At 56.6% G+C, this 15946-nt stretch overlaps 1 long non-coding RNA gene across 5 annotated transcripts in view; it reads right to left on the bottom strand.

Annotated features, from left to right (window-relative positions):
- The window catches only part of LOC125081716 (uncharacterized), a 270307-nt gene extending 257837 nt beyond the window's left edge, over positions 1-12470 (bottom strand). For 4 of the 5 annotated variants that reach the window (XR_007121780.1, XR_007121779.1, XR_007121783.1 and 1 more), the window contains exons 1-2: positions 12345-12470; positions 8100-8191 (exon numbers count right to left, since the gene is read on the bottom strand). This is a non-coding gene — a long non-coding RNA (uncharacterized LOC125081716). Of the gene's footprint in view, positions 1-8099; positions 8192-12339 lie in introns of all 5 variants that reach the window. The other variant, XR_007121782.1, reaches the window with a different exon arrangement.
- Positions 12471-15946: the final 3476 nt, after the last annotated feature.

Raw genomic sequence — 15946 nt, 5'->3', positions numbered from 1 at the left:
TAAGTCAGTTCCAGGGTTTGCCTTCAGCCCTGTCCGAAACACCAGGGGCCCCGGGTTCTGCCGCTGCAGTTCCAGCCACGCCCCAGCCCTTCCTGTCCCAGGTGGACCGTGCGTGTGACTCATAAGAAGAGGCTGATGGCCTTAGAGTCGAATCACCTTGAGCTGCGACAGGGGTCAGGCTGTCCCTGCTCTAGAGCTGCAGCTTCCTGTACGGCACCCAAGCAGCCTCGGAAGCTTCCCGCTGCGCCTTTCCACAGCAGGTGAGACACAGCCTCTTTCTTCAGGGAGTTCCCGCCTCAGGGTCTGACTGCGTCTACACATGTACCCAGAGAAGCTTTGCTCAGTATTTTTGTCCTTCATACTCGAAACTATATCCCGTTTTCTTGCCTTCATGTGCTCTCAGACAGCAGGGGCACCGTCCGTATGGAGATCCAGAGCCTGCTTCCCAGGGAGCCTGGCGAAGACCAGCGGCTGACGTGGGCTCAGCCGTCCCCTTAGAAAGCGCACTCAGGGCTGCCGCGCCATCCCTCTGGCACCGTAAGGCATTTACGTGGTTTGACCTCATTTCCTGTGCTCTCAGAGATTCTTCTTCCTGCTGAACCGATTCCGCAACTTCTGGGAATGGACTTCCTTTTTGCTTCTGTCAAAACTCATCAATTAGCGTTAAATCACAAGACTTCTTGTTTTTCCCCTCTGGTCTAGCACCAGCTGGAAATTTTTCCAATCCTGAGGATTCCTCCAGATTAACTCTGTGTTAAGTGGGAATCCAGCCCCTCAGGCACCAAGGATGGCGTAAGGGAGCTGCCAAATCCGTGCCTGCGTCCACAGGATGAACAAAGACCTTTGGTGGCTGAACTGGGCCAGCTCCAAGGGTGTCGCTTGGAGGGACACTGCTCCCTGCATGTCTTACACACGCCTGAAGCTCCGGATCACGGTTCACTGTCCTCTCTTCTGCTGCGGTTCCTCCTGAACATGCAGTTCTAGAACAGGACCCAGTGTGACAAAACAGCAGACAAGGCCTTCGATGACACTGTCCGTGTGTCTGTCATATCTGGCTGTTCGTTCTGCAACGCGATGGACCTCCTTACTTTGGTTACATGATACAAGCATATCACATTCCAACAACCGGGCTGCGCTCAAGTCTACAGCACAAGCAGCTACGTCTGCCTTTACGACGTCTACCAACCTACTTCTGAGACAGCAGAAATAAAATTTAAATGGTATGACTCAGAATCGACTTCAAAGATCTACATTACTGGTTTATTATAAAGGCTACAACTCAGGAACAGCCAGATGAGAGAGATGCACAGGGCAAGGTATGGAGAAAGGGCCTGGAGTTACCCTCCCCACTCCAGACACACACGCTCCCCAGGTCTCTACCTGTTCTCCCACCCAGAAGCTCCCCGAACCTCTACCTTTTTCCTCCCATTCAGAAGAATTCTTCATCTCCCCAAGACACCCTCTCGCACTCCCCTTTCCTCCCCTGCTGCCTGCAGAGCCTCCTGCCTGCTCTCCTCCTGCTGCCTCCTCTCACCTAGACGTGCTGAAAACTGGATTTCTCTGCCCTGTTCCCCCCTGACCTGCAGGCTCCACTGTTCCCACTCATGGAAAATCTTCCAGAGAACCTGGAGCCGCGGGAAAATGTTTCTATGGATCATCTACGTGCTTTTCCCTCCCACTGGCTCCTGTCACTCTGTGCTCGCCCCCCACCCCACCCAGGCAGTCTGTGTTCAGGGGCTCAGGGAGCATCACACGTGGTGGTTCCCGTCCACAGGCCCAACCCCTCCTAACAGACCCCACGTGTTCACGAACACACCGCATGGGACCTACATAGAGTAGAACTGATCTGTCATTCATCAGAAATCAAAAACGTGTATTTTTATTGTCCAGGTGATCACCTGCAATGACACAGGTATGCTCCCCTGCTGTACCAGCTGCACGCTGGGATGTGCACTGTGCACCCTGACCTGCATGGGTGGGATTTCCCCTATAACGAAGAGGTCCCTGTAATGAGATCCAGCGCTCCCCGGCTGGGATCTCCTCACAGCCCCGGGGGTCTGGGTGGCAGGTGTGCGGGACCCTGGGGTCTGTGGGAGCAGGTGGTACCAGGGTCGCACTGTCCTGTCCTTCCAGCACGAGCCTAAAGAAATGTGGACCCAGGCCCACGGGGACATGGGGCAGGGGCTTCCCTGAGTGTGTTGTGGTGGCCGGGAGGTGGAGGCCTCCTGGGACAGCGACAGGAAGCGTGGAGAAGATGAGCCTCAGAGAACAATGGCGGCATGAACAGACGTCCTGTACACTTAGCAATGGGAGCGACGGTGCCAAACATAACCACTTGTAACACTGAAAGTCTCCCAAACAGGAGGGAAGACATAACACAGTGCCGTCCAATGTATTTAAAATATACACCCACCAGGGCGCCTGGGTGGCTCAATGGGTTAAGCCGCTGCCTTCGGCTCAGGTCATGATCTCAGGGTCCTGGGATCGAGTCCCGCATCGGGTTCTCTGCTCGGCAGAGATCCTGCTTCCCCCCCCCCTCTCTCTGCCTGCCTCTCCATCTACTTGTGATCTCTCTCTGTCAAATAAATAAATAAAATCTTTTAAAATATATATATATATATATATACACCCACCACACAGCAACGGACGGTGTGCAAGACACTTTCAACTAGAAGGACAGTCATTACACAGTTCAAGACTTCCCAGGAAGGAATCTTACAGTCTCAAGCATGCTCAAATAAGAAAAATTTCAACAAAAAGTAAAAAGACACTATTAAACACAGCTTTATGGTTTCCAAATAGAAGGAGTGGAGTAAAGCTTAAGGCCAGTGGCCTGAACATTAAAGCTGCTGGAACGCACCGGCAGGGGGCGACTGCGCATGTGCAGATGCTACAGTGTGCTTCCTCCCCCCCTTACCCTTGAGGTCTAGTGAAGGTGACCCCAGAGTCAAGTCAGGAGAACCTCTAAGACCCTCAGAGGCTCACCTCACTTCTCCTATGCCACTCCGCAGGGAAGGACTATGGAACCGGCCCTACTGGCCAGGCCCATCCAGCTGCCGGGTCTCCCCTCTGACCCAGCTCTGCCCTTACCTCTACCCAACCCCGCTGTAGCCCTGCCCATTTCCTAGGACCGCCCCTCCAGCCCGGCTTTGACCCTGACCCAACTCCACTTTTCTCTTCTAGCCCACCCATATCTGGCCTGATCCCTTGGTTTCAACAGCCCCATGGTCTGAGCTCCCCTCCATCCCCTCTTGGACCACCCCTGTCTATGCCGGCCCCTCTGCTCAGACCCCCTGGCTTGGCCCCTCTCACCTTCCAAACCCTGCTACTTGTCTGGCAGCGCCCTACTGTCTGCGCCACCTCTGTCTTACCCCCACGTCCTCTCTCACCACCCTCTACCCGCCTGGCTTCCTGACCCAGCAGCAGCCTCCGCCTCCACCACCGCCTCCGACCCCCGCCCTCCTGTCCTCCGCCCTCTTCATCACTCACCCAGTACCTAGGGGAACCCAACTATTAGAACAGTCGTCCATTTTTTGTTCTTTTTCAGACATTTTTTTTTTAATTGTTTGAGGACTTTTTGTTTTGTTTTGAGAAACACAGACTGGCAGAGGAGGAGGTGCAGGGGGAAGAAGAAAAGGACCTCAAACACACTCTGTGCCCAGTGCGACATGGATCCGGGGCTCGATCTCACACCCTCAGATCATGACCTCAGCTGACATCAAGAGCCTAGCACTTAACAGAATGAGCCACCCAGACGTCCCTCATCCAATATATTTTAAATGAAATTCTTCTGCGATGAAATCATCGCTACAAAGGGAACTGATTTATTCGCAGGCGAAGTATAAATTATGGGGGAAGGTTCACTCAGAGGTTAGTCTGGTCCATGGATGACACCGTGAGACAAACGGAACTTCGCGCACAGACAAGCCGGGGCACCCTCCGAAGCTCCCCTCGCACGGGGACGGCTGCGGCCACTCTGACCGCGATTCCGATGATCTTCGTGGGGCTGCGGTGCCGTGGCAGATGCCGCACACGCATTCCACAAAGGTGGGGACACGCAGGGCCCGTGCTCGCCAAGACGCGTGCCCGGGGAGGAAGGTGCCAGCAGGCAAAGCCAATTTTTAAAAGCTTCCCGTTAGCTTAGCCGCATGAGCCGCGCATATTACCGGCACGGGAAAGGAGCCCAGAAAATGCAGGGAGTCGAAGGAGAACTAGAACCACCCACAGTCCCGCCATCAGAAGCCCCTCGCCACTACCAGCTAATGCGGCGCCTTAACCTGACTTCTACGTGGTCTCAGAAAAAAGCGCAGACAGCAAGCCTGGAAGGATCCAGAAGATGGGCGTGGCCGGGGCGTCAGGATGACACACATCGGGTGGTGTCACAGAGACGGAAGGCCAGCATCGGGACTCCAGTGCGATCACGCTGTGTGGGGACAGAGGGTGACGACGCGCACCGGGGAGCACGAGATCACGCACGGAACTGCTGAGTCGCTAGGCCGTCCGCGTCACACGGACACAGCGTGTGTGTGAGGGACGCGTCACTAGAAGACAGCACACGTATTCTTGTGTGCACACACACGACCTTCTGCCTACCGAGCCGGAACCGTACTGCCGACGACACGTCCCCGTCCCCGCTGCACTCCATACACGGCAGAGACCGCCGGGTGGAAATGACACAGATCCGCACGGTCACCTGGTCTCTGCAGAGCGTGCCATCGAGCACCGACCCAGAGTGCACGGGACAGTCGCTTTCGGTCCCTCGGGACTCCGCAGGGTCCTGCCATCACACGCTGAGACATGGGCCGTGACCCCAGGGCATACACTCACCCTCCAGCATGACCCTGGCAGGGGGATGTGCGCTGTGCACACCGACACCTACAACCTTGCCTCGGGGCTGCACCGTGTCCATCACAGGACTGAGAGAGGCTCTGGAACCTTCCATCTACACCCTCCCTGCCACGAACATCCTGACACAGGGCTGCATACAGGACGGACTCGGGATTGGGGCCCCACGGAGGGTTCTCAGGCTGCAGGGATGAGACCCCTCCGTCCCTGACTCCACCCCTACACCAGTGACCTCTCCTCTCGGCAGGGGCGACACAGGATGGGCCTGGGCAGCACCACCTCCTTGGGTTTGAGCACGGGAGGCACAGCACCTGCAGCCCGAGCGCCAGACGCCCGATCAGGGTCACGGCTGTAAGCCCCTGGTGGCTGGGACTGCGTCACAGAGCTCCCACCACACCCCCTGCACTTTCCTTGGACCTGGTCTGACTCCCCTAGAATTTACCACACTACAGGGCGCCTGGGTGACTCAGTCATCGAGCCGCTGCCTTCGGCTCAGGTCATCATCCCAGGGTCCTGGGATCAAACCCCACATCGGGCTCCCTGCTCGGCATGGAGCCTGCTTCTCCCTCTCCCACTCCCCCTGCTTGTGTTCCTCTCTCGCTGTGTCTCTAACAAACAACATCTTAAAGCGAAAAAAAGAATGGACTACACTACATTGACGGCGTCGGTCGGAAGGCCGGCCCTGGCACAAGGCGAGCCCGGCGGCGGGGAGCAGAGAGCAGCGTCTGGGCGCGCCCGAGGCTGTGGACGGAGACCCCGAACCGCCCGGCACACTGTGCTTCTTCTGTCAACTGGGCCACTCCGCTTCCTCGTCCTTCCCCAGACGTGCTTCCCTGCGGACACCCCCATGCATGCGCACCCAGAGTGGGGCGTCGTCCCGAAGCACCGGCTCCTGGGGTTGGGCCTGTGAGGACAATTCTGTCCAAGGACAAGACACACAAGGCCTTGTGGGTCGGCCGCTCAGGCCCGTTAATTTGGGGGACAGACTCACTCGGGCCTCCTGCCGCATCCCCAGGGCCGCCCGCTGTCGTCCGACCGAGCCAGCCTGGCTGTGGCCCCTGCCTCAGCCTGAGGTCCCGGCCCCACCCCCGTCAGTCAAGCCACCCAGACAATGTGGGGTGTGAGCTCAAGGGACACGGGACTAGGGTACACGTCGGGCAGAGACTACTCAAATGAGCCCCAAAAGGAGCCCTCTCTTCCCGCTCTGTGCGGGCCTTGGAGGCTGGTTCTGCGGCCCCAGAATCCCTCTGCAAATCCCCTCTTCCCTGTCACCTCCACTGCCTCGGGGCAGATGCCATGACCCCCTCTCCCTCACACACTGTCCCTCCTGCTCTCCGGCCAGGCCCCCAGTAGGCTCTTCTTTGTGGGTGAAAATATGTCCGTCCTCCAGGTAGTAGCCAGCTGACGCTGAGAAGGAGTGTCACCTGACCCGTGACCTTCCACAACGTAAGGGGAAAATAATGGTTTTTTAGGCGAAACTGTCCAGGATGGATGTTCAGCCTGACGGGATGCTTCCCCTCCACAGTCAGGCAGGGACCCTGTGTCCTGGCTGCCGGCCACCACCAGCCTCAGGTTTCTCAGGGCATCACCCCCTCGCCCAGCATGCGGGCAGGAGCCTCTAGGGCCCAGCCCTGGACAGGGTGCCCCTCCCTTCCACCCACGCACCACAGGACACAACAGGGTCACGTGAACACGGAATGCAAGGGAGGCCAGGAAAAGTAGTCCCACTGCGTGTCCCGGGGAGGGGCTGGATTTCAGTGGATAGCTGGGGGCGTCAGCCACAGCTCCTTACAGAAGTCTGCTCTCTGGTCCACACGTGCCACCTGTTCTCCCAGGAAACGCACCGGAAACCCTCAAGTGCACGGAACAGCTCTCTGAAAACTCCGGAAGCCCCACAGCTTGGTATGGACGTAGTGGATGTAGGAAGGTAACCAGAACTTGAAGGATGACCAACTCCGGAATCACTTTCCTTCTCTGCCCCCACCGCCCCTGGTATGCATGAGCCACAACATACGCAAGAAGTGAAAACGTGAACCGCAGACCACAGCCACATTAGGCCATGAACGTGTACAGGGTCTGTGCTCTCAACACTGAAAATCACTGGTGAGACAAGCCCCAGGTCTAAGGAAACGGAGGGGCGTTCCACGCTCACGGGTTCGAGGGCGCTGGAGTGGAGGCACCTTTTCACCAAATAACACCGCGTGTAGTGCGGTACAGTAAAATCTCGTAGTTTCCATGCAGAGGGAGTGACAGGCTGACTCCGAAATTCACATGGAAAGGCAAATCAAACAGAAACGTCAGAACAATTTTAAGGAAGAAAAGGAGCTGGAGGAACACCCCCCCCCCAATTTTAGTAATTCCTTCCGGTGACAGTAATCCAGAACAGACCCATAATACTGTGGTCACTGACTTGCCACACAGTCGGATAGTAAGTCAGTGGACTAAGTCTAGTTTTCACAGCTAACGGTGTTGGAAAGATTGGACATTCACATAAAACAAACACCAACCAGAAGCCTCATACCTTGACCAACAATAGCGCAAACGTAGGGCAGAGATATAGATCAAAGGTTCCAAAACTGGACTGCGGTGGTGGTGTGGTCATGGAAGTGACGAGAAGTCACTGAACTGTAGGCTCCAACAAGTCCGTGTGCGGTTCAGGAGTCATATCCCTGCGGGGTGTCTAAGATCATAACTGCACACCTATCACAACGGCCAACGTTTCAGACCCGTAGACACAGAGTGCCGCGCAGCGTGTGGGCCGACCGGAACTCTCGTGCCCTGCTAATGTCCGGAGACATGGCAGGATTCCAGAAAACAATATGGTGGCTGCCTAAACAGTCCCCACACGTGGCCCAGCCAATTCACTCCTAGATTCTCACCCCAGGGAAACGCAAATGCCTAAATAAAACCACGTCCGCGCACGTGCACAGCAGCGTTGCCTGCCGTGAGCCAAACTGGAAATAACTGAACGTCCACCCACAGCCGATCGGATGCACACGCCACGGTCCGTCCGCTCACCGACCTGCTCGGCCACGGGAAGGCCGAACCACCGACACGCAGCTGCGTGGATGAGGTCAAAACCATGACTTTGAGGAAAAGGAGCCCAAGTGGGTGCCAATGGAAGGAGCCTCTTTATAAAAAACCCTAGAACGTGGAAACGCGCTGTAGTGACAGCACGCGGAGCGCCTGTTGCCACACAGCAGGCGGCGGTGAGCAAAGGGAACAAGGGAAGCTGGGGGGACGGATATGCTCACCGTTCTGACCGTGGGGACGGTTTCACGCGGACACACACGAGCACAGTCACCAGTTGGGCCTTCTGTCTCACGTCCACGGTAACGCCACAGAGCTGTTAAAAATAGCGACGAGAAGCACAGTGAATGATCCAGGGCATTTCTCAGAAAAGCCGAGCGCCCACAAGTCCAGCCGGCGGGAACTGAACGAGCCACGCTGGGTCCGGGCGACCTGACCCGCGATCTCTAAGGAAGACGGTGGGGACGCAGTCGGGAGCTTCTGGGCCTGCCTGAGCCACTGCTTCCCCCACAAGGGGTACAGAGGGTGCGGGTGCTGCCCTTGGCAACGGGCCCTCTGCCCGGGAGCAGGCTGCTGGGGGCACAGCCCGTGCAGGGGGCGGCTGGGAGAAGCTGCCGTGCCTGAGCTTCTGGAAACAGGAGGAGCAAACCCATCGTTCACAAATCCAATCCTTAAAATTGTAATTTTGTGAAGGGCTCACCCTCAGGAGAAAATCCCGGGGAAGGGAGGCTCGTTTTATGTGCGAAGCTTTGTCTGTCTCCGGCTGGGGAGCTGTCACTCAGGCCTCTCTCCTTGGCAGGGAGCAGCCGGTCCAGGCTTCCGAAGGAGGCCATTTCCGGCTCAGCTCCGACAGCTCATCAGTCTGAAGGCAGGAGCTCTGAGCTGAGAGCAGGTGGCCCTGAAGGCAGCGGCCGCAGGGAAGACACAGCTGGAGGGGCACAGGCGGGCGCTCTCAGGGAGCTCGGCGGGGCTCATCCAGGTGAGGTGGGACCACAGAGGCTAAGCTGGGTGAGGCTCCTGGTGAGCAGGGCAGCCCTTCCGGAGCCTGCTGGGGTCAGCCTCGCGGGTCTCCTGACCTCCTGGATTGGTGGGCTGGCCGGCAGGCTCCTCTCACGGCTCCTCATGGAGCGCTTTTCTAGATGCGGCGACATCCTTCTGCAGGGGGCCCACACACATTCCGAGGCTCTGTCCGACATCAGGGGCAGCACAACTCTGCCCGTGCAGCAGGGAGTAGGGACAGAATACTTCTGAATACCTCCAAAAGTCCTCTATCCTCCAGGACACAGCACATGTGGGCCTGGAGCCGCCAGGCAGCGCTCACAGCCCAGACCTGCCCGTGTCTGCTGCTGGCCGGGAGGTCCCGGCTCCCACCGCCCCATCGGGGGACGTGATGACTCCTGGTCCACTTGGTAAGTCATGTTGTTTCCCTCTGATGACGATCCAATAAGCATAAAGCATTTTTGCCAGGTCCTTCCCACGGCCACAGGCTCTGCTACCTCGGGGTCCCCAAACTAGTTCACAGCGGGGAGTGAGGATTACAAGTGTCTTCATCAGCAGCGGGATGACCACTCACACGTCTGAGACGTTCCCAGCCTCATCAGACCATCCCACCGAGGACGGTTTTCCGAGTGTGCCCTGCGTGTGAACGTGAAAGCTCATTACAGCCTGATCCCTCACTGTGAGTAAACACATCACACATTGCTCTTCAGGAGGCTTGGCTGGAGACAGTATCCACCCCCACCACTAACTCCTGAGCAGAAATAGATCTTTCCTATAACGCAGCCATAAAACCTTCACAGGCAATAATAACGTGTTTATTACACGAGTTGACAATTGCCTGTTAAGCATCTGGAACGCAGGATCCACACATGCACCAGAAAAGAGGCTACCCCAGCTTTTCCAGAGTTGCTGTTTCTGTGGGATGAAGGACCCGGGCACTTGTGGGGCAGGGACGCCCGTGTACTCCTGGGTGCCCAGACAAGAAAGGGGACAATGTCTCTCAGCTCTCGCTATGGATATTGTGTAAGGAATCACCCTGGAACAGTGGCCTAAAACAGCAGCCTTGTGTCCTCATGGGTCTTTGGCTCCGCTGAGGGTCGGCTGCTCTGTGGGGTCCTCCCTGGTGCTTCCCCGTGTCTGGGGGGACCCACTCGCAGTGCGTAAGCAGTGGTCTGAATTCTGGCCTGGTCTGGGCTGAACCCGCTCCAGAGTCTCCGTGCCTCGAGTCTCGTATCCCCTGGGGCTGGTGGGTGAGCCCAGGCAGGTCTTCGGGGACATGGGTACGAGGGTCCAAGAAATAGTGGCAGCTCTTCAGTCCAAAGCCGGGCCCTGGCCCCACCCCGTCAGACTCTGCGTACCGGCCAAAGCACCACACCTGTTCCAACCGAAGTCCCGGCACAGGTGAGGACACGGGAGGGATGAAGATGAGGAGAGCACACAAGCCACCATGAGAAACAAACACGAGAAATCCTGCACCTTTCTGAGCCGGACGCTCACCGTGTTCTGTGAGTTAGTGTGTGCGCAGGCACAAGTAAAATGCCCGCAGTTATCCTGTGTTTGATCAACTATATTTCACTCTACCTCTGGGGGATGAATGAGACTCAGGGGTCACTTGAGGGAAGGAAACTTTTTTACTTGTCTGCACGGGGATGGAGAGAGCACCGTTTTCTTCTACAGACCAGGAATTTCAGACGATAGACACCTCCTGCACCTTAAGGCCCACCATCAGGGCCCTGAAAGGCCAACAACAAGCTGTTCCTGAGGTCCTAGAGAGATGCTCAGGGCACTCGGCTGGGACAGTCTACCCAACTGAAGGACCACCTCCTGGGTCATCAGGACTGTGCTTCTGGTGGCTGATGTCAGGAGGGGACCACAGCAGTCTGTGAGCTGCTGAGGAGAGACACTAGAAGGAGCTTCCTGAGGAGGGGAACCAGAAGGGAGCCTGAAGGAGGGTGGGTTAGAAAAGGCGTGGGGGTGGGAGGTGGCATTCTGGAGATAGCCAGGTGAGGATGGAACCCTAGTGCAGAGGGCCAGGGCTCTCCACGGAGAGCAGGGATATGCTCCTACTCAGGAGGACCTCGGGGAAAACTGCCAAGGGTGAGCACAGGTTCTGTATCTCACCACCTGTGCAACATGAGGGCAGCCTCGTAACCTCTCTGTGTCTTAACATGTTCATCTGAATGGGGATGGCAATGACACTACCTTATAGCCCAGTGATGATGACAAAGGGAAAATACACTGAGAGCACTTAGAGCAGTGGCAGCTGGGACGGTGCTGGTGATGATGCCAACACGGACGAGGAAGACAGTGGTAACAGCAATGACGGGGACTGTGATGTCGATGATGACGGCAATAGGACAGTAACAATGATAAAAGCAAAGGGTGCAAGACAGATGTCATGTCCTTCCAGACTCGCCCTCCAGAACAAATGCCAAGACTCCCAGAGAAGACTAGAAGGCCCGGACGGCGCTGCTCACTTCCAGAAGCAACACGAGGAAACAAAAATGCTCTCAACATCAGACAGATGCCTTTATGACAACAATATTCCTCCTAAGAGCAGCAGGAAATGTAATTAAATAACCAAAATTCAATTTCTTTTAGTCTAGACATAAACAATGAAATTTCACAGGGTTATAATTTGAAGTGCAGTATAGTACACAGGGACTTTCTCTCCAATCTGATTTCCTTCCCTTGTAATTGATTCATGGGACAGACTTGCCTGGGTATAAATAGTATTTCCAGCTGATGAGGACAAAAGCTAATGCCCCCACTAGATCAGAACCCCCTGCTGATGCACAAGTAACACAGCCCAATCACAAACCTACGGTCACAGCACAGGGCAGCCCACTCTGCCCTGAGGACAAAGGTGTCCATGCTGGTACACAGGACCCAGGGTTCGATGCTGGTCACCACGAGGCCCAGCCATGGGCCAGCCACCAGCGTTTGATCCTAACTGCTGTGTAGCGTGGGGAGCTGCGCCCAGTGACCCTCCCAGGCAGACGCAGGAGCCTGGGCGTTCCACGTGGCCTGGGGCTGTGGCCGCTCATTACAGCATCCTTCTCCCCAACCCGGCCCCCACGGGCTTGAGGACGGTCACCATCAGCGGAAGGGTCAGAGGAGGGTGAGGGGCCCGCCCTTCAGGGGACACGAGAGAGACCGGGGTGAAGCACCCACCCGAGTCTCTCTGGTTGTGTCCACGGGAAAGTGTCTGCACTGGCGCTCGTGTGGTGTGTGCACGTGGGTCCCAGCGTGCGGACCGGCCCGCGCCCTGGAGGGGCCATGTGCCTGCTGGCGCAGCGCCCGACGAGCACGGGTTTCCTCCGGACCCCTACTGGCCGCCCGGCCACCCTGCCGAGGCCAGCGGCAGGAGGGACCCTCAGAGGACACACCGCCCCCTCCCAAAGCCCCTCCCGCGGGGTGAACACGGCCCAGACCAGGTGCCCCTTCCGGCGGCCGCGCACCCACCTCACCTGCGTCCGGCGGACACGCGGAGCCCCACGCGGGTCTGGGCGGGTCTGAGCCCGCGGATTTCCAACACGCTCCGGGGCAGGCCGACGCTGGGCTGCAGCTGTGACGTGGGGACACTCTGGAGCCCGTCGTGGGCAGAGACTCTGCCTCAGTGCCTCGGGAGGCCACTCAAACAGACGCCGGGGACAGCGCGGCCTCCGAGACTCTGGCGGCTCCGTCAGTCCCCACCGCCATCTTCCTCCCGGCTCCCTTCCTGCGCAGAGGCTCACGGGAGGCTTCTGATTGGTGGGCCTGGACCACGTGGGAGGGCAGGGCCGGCTGCAAGGGAAGGCGGGAGAGCAGCGCGTGGTTTTTACCTTTGCAGGTGACTCAGCTCGGAGGACGAGTCCGCGTGGGAAAGGAGCTGCTGGGTGACTACGGTCGGGCCTCCTCCTGGCGGGCTTCGCCCAGAGCCCAAGCTCGGGGACAGGACCTGCAGGCCACCCTCTGCCTCCAGCACGCACAGCTCCCTCCGCACGGCAGCACACCAGGCCTGGCCCCCACCGGCGTTTCTGGAACATTCTCTCCCACAGCTCCATGCAGGCCTGGCTCCCACGGCACCCCCTTAGAGCGGCTCTGACACAGCCTGAGCTGGCGCCTCCACCCCCGCCAGTCCAGGACACCACGCCAGGCCCTGAGAACTGACCACACTGCACACGTGGGGCCCCACTGTCCTCCCTCTTTCAACACAACATCAGAGACGGGACAAGTTGGGACAAGTTGTCACTCTCCCAGACCTCAGGACTCCAGCAGAGCCCTGCCGCACATGCTCTGGGCACCTTCCGAATACTCGAGGGCTCCTCCCAGAAGGACCCTGGGGCATAAACCCAGCCAGTTCCTTAGCAGACTTGCGGCTCTGTAAGGGGTCTGGCAGAAATGCCTTTCGCTTGCAGCTGCTCACACTTCTCTGACCCAGCTTGGAAGGGTGCATGCAAGGCTGAACTTCACATACATGGCTTCTTTAAAAGGCCTGTCCTCAGGCCAGCATGGACCACTGGAGGATGTCCCAGGATCAGACTCCCTCTGTCTCAGGTTAGACTGTGAGAATGCGGGCTGTGTTCTGGATGAATCCGGGGAGAAGCCTGCAGGCAGGTGAGGGAAAAGCTGTCCTGCATGTCCCCAGCAGGTCCTTTCCCCACTCCTGACTCCAGAGCATGGCCTCTCAGCTACAGCCTCCAGGAAGGGGAAGAGCCAGTGGTGATGGCAGCTGGGCTGACTGGAGGCCTGCAACGTGGCCTCTGAGGGCACTAGAGCGACTGAGGAGTCAGCTGGGGGAGCTGGTGATGCCTGTGCTGGTTTGTCCCCAGGAAAGCCTGGGGCAGGGTGGCCTGGGGGGATCTGGCAGGACATGTCCAGTGGGCAAGGAGTCTGCTCCCTCCCTTGTGTGGGTGAGGGATCAGCAAGGGGAGAGGATGGAGAGACACCTGCCTCCCGAAATGCTGTGAACACCTGGGGTCGACTGAAGCTCTTCACCCAGCTCAGTCCTCACCGTGGGGAGTTCCAGCCTGTTCTAATGATCCCCCGGTTCCCTCCTGAGCTCGGCGCCAACACTGCATCATCCAATTTCCCAGCCACCTGAGCCACCCGAGGCTAAGCTGCTGTCACTCCGGCAGCCGTAATAAATGAGCCCGTTGGAGGGTGGTGGGAGACGGAGGAAGCCCAAAGCTGGTGAGCACATTGCTATAAATACTAGTGCTTTCCACAGACCTTGTTTAGAGGGACAGAATTACAAGGGTTTTCTGAGCTCTGCACCCAGAAAGTAATAATCTGAATTTACAAAATAACCCTAAGGTGTTACAAAATAACCCTATTGGCATGCCACCTGAAAGTTCATGGCTTTATAGAATATCTCATCTATGCAGGGCATCTGGGTGGCTCCATCAGTGACCACTCCGACTCTTGGTTTCGGCTCAGGTCATGATTTCATGGGTTGTGAGATCAGGGCCCACCTCAGGCTCCGAGGCCAGCAGGAAGTCGGCTTGAAGATTCTCTCCCTCTGCCCATCCCCCGACTTGTTCACATGCAGTCTCTCTCTAAAAAAATAAATAAATAAATCTTTAAAAAAATAAATCTCCTCTATGCATGTCTTTTTAAGTTGTGGGGTTTGGAAACCATGGTGTCATTTTAACACACAGGAGTCCGTGACCAAACTGCTGGGGTGCTGAGTCCAGATCTCAAAACTGCTTTACTTGGACTCAATAGGGTATGAACTTTTTTAAATTCACATGCTTTCAGGGGGTCATGTGTTGCCCCATCCCCAACAGCCTATTCTCCTACACCTAGCCACTGCACAGGTGTATGTGTCTTGTCTGGTCCCGGTGGACATGTGGGTTCGAAACCACGATTTAGAGTCCTGGAGTACAAGACCAGTGCTCTAACCACTGAGCTATGGAGCCTGCCCTAGAGTCCTGGAGTAAAGCAACCATACAGACAGGGGAAGTAGAGGGACTTCATCTTCATGACTATGCCCCATCCTGGTTATCACAAACTGGTAAAAACCTGTTGTAGTCCCTTCCTTGTGAGGAGCACATCTATTGCAAAAGGGAAGATTCACATTTTCTTTTCGACTTTGCAAATAATGGAGATTTCCTCCTTGCTCTATTTTTTATTCAAGTATAATGAACATACAGTGTTATGAGTTTCAGGTGTACAATGATTCAACAGTTCTATACATTACTCAGTGTGCATCATGATAAGTGTACTTTTATTTTATGTTTTGTAGAGAGAGCATGCGGGGGAGGGGGCAGAGGGAAAGAGAATCTCCAGGAGACTCTCACTGAGCATGGAGCCCAACCTGTGACTCAATCTCACAACGCTGAGATCAAGACCAGAGCTGACATCAACAGTCTGACTCTTAACCAGCTGAGCTACCCGGGCATTCTCGGTAAGCATACTCTTGATCCCCGTCACCTAGTTCCCCATTCAATAAAAGATATAAAAGTTTCAGTTCGTACTACAGGACAGGACGGACAATTTGTCTACCAGCATCCCTACCCTTCCTTGTTGTGGCCCCTCCTTCAGGACCCCTACTCTCTACCGGCTCCTTGAAGTCCAATGTCTCCATCTTCCTCCCTCCAGGGGTCTAGTGAAGCCATGCACACCTAGAAAGCCAGAAGCAGAGAGGTGTATTTTACCTCCATTTCCTCCTCAAAGAAATTTGCCAGCTCAAAGCACAAAACACGTTATCTTCATGTACAATAAGCCCATGAAAAGTAAATCTATCCCCACCTGTCCCATCTTATTCCCTTACCCTCACTTGCCCCATCCCATCCCCACCAGCCCCACCCCTTCCCCACCTGCCCCATCCCATCCTAACCTGCCCCACCTATGCCATTCTATCCCGCTACCCTCATCTGCCCCATCCTATCCCTCACCTGCCCCATCCCACCCATCCTGACCCATCCCCCCCCTCCTGCCCCATCCCATCCCCTCCTGCCCCACCCCTTCCCCACCCACCCCATCCTATCCCATAGTAGTAGCCATGCTTGCTGTCCTCTGAGCCAAAGACCTTGATCACCATGCTGTAGAGATGCGGCCCTTCCGCCAGCATCCACGCGAAGGCACT

This window comes from Lutra lutra, chromosome 12 (assembly GCF_902655055.1).
Source record: "Lutra lutra chromosome 12, mLutLut1.2, whole genome shotgun sequence".
NCBI classification, from domain to species: domain Eukaryota; kingdom Metazoa; phylum Chordata; class Mammalia; order Carnivora; family Mustelidae; genus Lutra; species Lutra lutra.
Note: the sequence above shows the minus strand (reverse complement) of the source record. Positions and strands in the feature narration are given on the sequence as shown.